Here is a 5,165-nt window from a genome sequence, read left to right as displayed (position 1 = left end):
AAATATATACAAACAAAAGAATAGACAAGATGAACATAATCAGACTATCTGTATGAAAAATAAATAAATAAATAAAATAACATAATGATAAAATAATATATACAATATTTATACAGTCGACCTTAGGATCCCTGAGCCCACTCTATCCCCCACGTGTGAGGGGTAGAGCAAAGCTCACAAGATCCCAGCGCATCCCTCTCGCCGCATCACTGGTAATGAGCCAGTGGAGGCTGAGCAAAGCTGCTGTATTAAGTAATAATTCTAACTTAAACTTCATGAAGTTGCGGATTTAATAATAAAATTGCGATCGAAACTACACTAAAACCGGAATCAATGTCCTAGAAAACATAATAATTGACACTGTGCTGAATAATTCAAAGAACTAATAATTTGCAATTCTTCAAGCGTGTAACGATTAATTAATTAGCAATTATAAGTACCATGAGCGTTTATGAAAATGATGCATAAATGTTTTGGGATTATAGAACTTGAAAAGGGGATAATATAATACAGAGAATAATATAAAATAGTCCAAATAGATTTTCCGAAGAATATAGAATACTCTTAGAGACATAAATTTAGTAGTATATCATTGTAGGATTCCAAATCAAAATCTCTCAAACATTAGTATCACCAATTTAGGTAAAATAAGGAATGCTGACCAAGCACATCTCATATCAACAGTCAAAGAAGACTACCTGTTTTCTGTCTCTCGTTTCTTTGACCAGATTATAAGATCTATCCGTCAGTACCAAAATAACACTTAAAAATGATAGAATGATTGTGAAATTTAGTAATTATTACAATTTTGACAATTAAGACGTTGTGGAGGTTACTAAACTCTATAAGCCATATGATTACAATATGAATTGATCTCTTGTGATAAAAATAATAATTCAATTAACAAATACTAAAATTAAAATAAAGTAAAAATGAAAATTATTATTATTAAAAAAGATAAATTAAATAAAAACAACTGAAATGACTTTGAAGTGAATAACAATACTACAAATTTACAATTAGGGAACTAATATAATAATGAGAATAAAACAAGATGATACAAGAATACGATAAAAATAACGAACTAGTAATATCTAAATAAATAATTTCTATAACTAAGCATACACATATATAGCTAATATTAATCGTAATATAATGAATAATTATATGGAGTTAAGAAAAAAAGTACAGGAAGATATGATCATTTGGAAAATCAAAATCAGTCAAACATTGTGGTTGATTTATTTAATAGTTTTTCTGGTAAGCGATTGACAGATATCAAAAAGGTATATTCTTACAGGGTGGTTCGTTAATTTTTTTTTCAAACACTCAATTCAATCAAAATTTTAATAATGATATCAATGAGCAAACCTTCTGAAATAATGACATCTCAACTCTTAACTCCAAGCTTGTGTTTTGATTTCATGAAGTTAAATCACGGAATAAATTCTCCAAATATCCTATCGAATTTCAAACATAAACTAAATTAATAATTGATGATCCAAAGTTGTTCAGGAAATCATTTAACCTAGTGAGACTCATATCTTAGAGTGCTAGGAGCCCCAACTTGGTTAAAGACACCCCATATTAAATTATAGCAGGTTTTACAAACCAAAAACGGGTGTAAGAATATCAATAGTTAAAAAAAGTATTAATAAAACTATAACTGTTATATTGGAAAATTATTTTCTAATGCACTGAACCGTCAGTCAACGCTGTGGGTCCTGGAGCCCTCCTGAGGTCCAACCCGCCTCATAAATCGGGTAAAAATCTGGCGATCAAGCGTGATTCTGACCAAATCACCTCCTAGTACAACCGTTGGTATAGTAACATTATAGTACTGCACCCTTAAACCTACATGGATTGTAGCGGTACAGATTTTAATTTTTTAATTTTTTTTTTAACTGGTATCTATCCACTTGTAACGTCTATGCCTTTTATTATGAATCCGTAAATAAAATTAATAGGTTGGTATTGGTACATTTAAATGTATAAATGATTACGTAGGTAAAGTTTTGTTGGTCGCGTACTAAGAGGCGGTCTAAAATATATTTTTTTATTTATTGATAGATATTACAATCTGCCACACAGTTGGGGGAAATAGGTGGTTTAACCTATTTCTTAAATCTTGCGGTAAACTTTACGGGCCAATGCTAGCCGGTTAAACTGAAATTTATAGCAAATCTATGTTTAAGTAGGTACCCATACAGGGGACCTTCCATAGTTTTACTTGGATCTGCTATGTAGAGAAGGTGTATTGTATTATTCCGTTTCTTTCCATATTCAATAAAATTGATAAAATCAAGATAGACGATTTGACAGATGAGGAATTCAAAAAGAATTAGTTGCTAAGGCAATAATGAAATAAAAGTAATCTTTCCTCAACCAAACCATTTTTTATAGTTGTCGGATGAAGAATTCTTTCGGCGATCCCGATTGTCAAAAGTGGTTCTAGAATCAATTTTAAATTTAATAGGACTCATAATTTTTAACGTTAGCGATATATATTGCGGAATTCGTCAGTTAACTTAGTTTTAAGTAACCTGATTACCAAAACTCCCGACCAGAAACAGGTAGCTAAGTTACCGGAGTTTTACTAAACTCTTGGACAAATCTAAGTTATACAAATCTCAGTTTTACCGGAGAATCGTGCAATAAGGTGCTTCAGACGTAATATTTGCGACTGGAGTCATCACATTTCTTTCAACTACAACACTAAAAGTATTGCCGCTTAAACAATTTATAATGTAGTTGTATACAGAAGTAGTGAGTAAAATTTAGAAATCGAAAATTAGAAGATTGAAGATAAAGAAGATAGTAGATATGACAATAGGAAGGGAAAATGAAACAGAAGATAAGCAATCTCCTGATACGGGAATGTAAAAGAGATGACGAGTTAATTATGGCTTAGTCGAGAAATCATTGATCATATTCATCCTCTAGATATAGTCAAAAGAAATGGTTTTATAAACATTTTGCGCAAAAAGTTCAGATTTTGGAAGGAACTATAAATACCATCCAAAAATAAAAATTAATTTAAAAACATTAGGCCGAGGACCTATTTATTCCTAAAATAAAGTACCTGACATCGTACAGTGGCTTATAAAAAATTTAAAGAAATTTATGTACAATACCAGCTCAAATAAAATATTGATGAATTCTAAAAAAAAAAAAATGATATCATTATCTTTTTTTTTTTTTTTAGAATTCACCATTTTCTAGGTTAAATTTAACTTTTCACAAATCAAATTTACCCTTTTCCAATTTGATCTTTACAAAAACGAAGTTCTTGTCCTCAATTAAATTAATCTCACAGGGCTTAAATGATGAATTTTCGGAAATTATTCCTCTAAAGTACCTTTAATTTGGTTTATTTAAAAAAAAAATCATTGTTATAAATAATAAACAAATATTAATTCCATAACATCTATCGTTAATTTCTCTAAAACTTAAAATTGCTCTTGTTTCAAGAGATGTAAATTGAGTTTTCCAGTTTTGATAATTGTAATAAAAAATCATCAAATATTGTTAGCCTCAATTATTCATTAGAGTAGTAAAGTTTTTGTGTTCGTAGAACTCCATTTAGTATTTAGGTAATATATTTTATAATTGGAACAAGATTAAATAGACTTCTTATGTACATATAATTATCATAAATAACAAAAAAAGTTGATTTTTTAAGAATTTGTGATTTTTATACACAACTTTAAATATAATATATGGGTTTTTAATGCACGATTTTGCACATTTCAGCTTTTTTTATTCCGCCAAAATTTGGTCTCTAATTATGAAATATGGTATATAGTTCGCTATTGATTTTTATTTATTTATAAAAGTTTATTTATTATTTTATATACTTTAAAAAAAAAATAATATAATGCCTCACAAGCGTTAAAATCACTGCCGCATAGACCCACCCCCCCAACAACACCCCTAAGGAGGGGATGACAAAGTGGTGGGGGGGCGGGTATACACAGTTCTCCCCCCACTGAGAGCCTCCAGTCCGTCCACTGACTCTAGTGCCTTAGCCCTAGCAGGATACCGTCGCGGCTCTCCGTACCAATTTGTATTTGAAACGTAAGTACATGACAGTGCAATAGATATAATATTATATATAAAACTATACTATAAATGACATAACTTTATGTCATTATTCTGTATTAAGAAATAGATACTTATCTTCTCAATTGAACGTCTCTATCGTATCACAGAGTGAGAAGAATTATTTATTTAAAAATGTAATATTTTATATTTAACGATAAATCATAAGCAGTGTAAATATAAATAAAATAAGCAAAAAAAAAAATTGTGCCAAAATAAAAATGAGTAAACTCACTAAAAACACCAGCATAAAGCACTATTTAAATTAGTTGGGTTTATATATCACTCGTCATGTAAAAATGATTTTTAAATGAGACATTCTTCTCTTAAATTAAAATTCAATTTATCTGAATTTAATTATATTTATGAAAAATAACAAATTGATAATATCTTATATAACATAATGGAAACCTAGGAAATCCAACTGGACTGAACACCAAATTTGGAATCATCTAGTCGTTTTTATAAATCATCATATTTTTTTATAAAATATCGTTTTAGATTCGTGAAAACTTCTGCATTGAAAAGTTTTGTACTAATTTTCATTTTCTGCATATGAAGTTTAAGAAAATAAATTTTTCTATTTTTATACTAAAATAAAAAAAAAAAGAGGGAAAAAAATAAATAGAAAATGAAAATAAATCAACAGTGAATTTGAAAACTGATATTTTTTATTAATTTGAAAAAATGAGATCCAATAAAAAAAAAAAGGATTTTATTTATTAAAAATATCAAATTAATAATATCTGATATAAAATAATAAAAACAGTAAAACTCAACTAGACTAGAATAAAAAGAATAGAGTCATTAAGTCATTTTCATTAATTATCTTTCATTTTAATTATCGTTTCAAAATCATAAAAACATTATAATAATTTACAAATAAAATTTTTTAGTTTTTTAAATTAGAAAAAAAAATGAACATAAATTATATGGATTAATGAAATATTTTTTATAAATAAGAAATTGGGATAGGAGTATAATAAACCAAACCACCAACTAAACCAATCATGAAATTGAAAAACGCATCTAGAAGCTTTGTAAATATGGAATCAGTTTATATA

The 5,165-nt window shown here is 28.1% G+C and overlaps 2 protein-coding genes across 2 annotated transcripts in view; one reads left to right on the top strand and one right to left on the bottom strand.

Moving 5' to 3' along the window:
- The window catches only part of LOC106692372 (elongation factor-like GTPase 1), a 422,109-nt gene that overhangs the window by 240,228 nt on the left and 176,716 nt on the right, over window positions 1-5,165 (bottom strand). The gene's annotated exons all lie outside the window — the stretch shown is intronic.
- Window positions 4,010-5,165, top strand: part of dsx-c73A (doublesex cognate 73A) — a 153,670-nt gene continuing 152,514 nt past the window's right edge. The window contains exon 1 of the mRNA XM_014438288.2: window positions 4,010-4,077. The gene's annotated coding sequence lies outside the window, so the exon portion shown is untranslated. The remainder of the gene's footprint in view (window positions 4,078-5,165) is intronic.

This window comes from Halyomorpha halys, unplaced genomic scaffold (genome assembly GCF_000696795.3).
Source record: "Halyomorpha halys isolate HHAL.00 unplaced genomic scaffold, Hhal_1.1 Scaffold54.1, whole genome shotgun sequence".
In the NCBI taxonomy this organism is placed as follows: Eukaryota; Metazoa; Arthropoda; class Insecta; order Hemiptera; family Pentatomidae; genus Halyomorpha; species Halyomorpha halys.
This window is presented reverse-complemented; position numbering and strand designations above follow the sequence as displayed.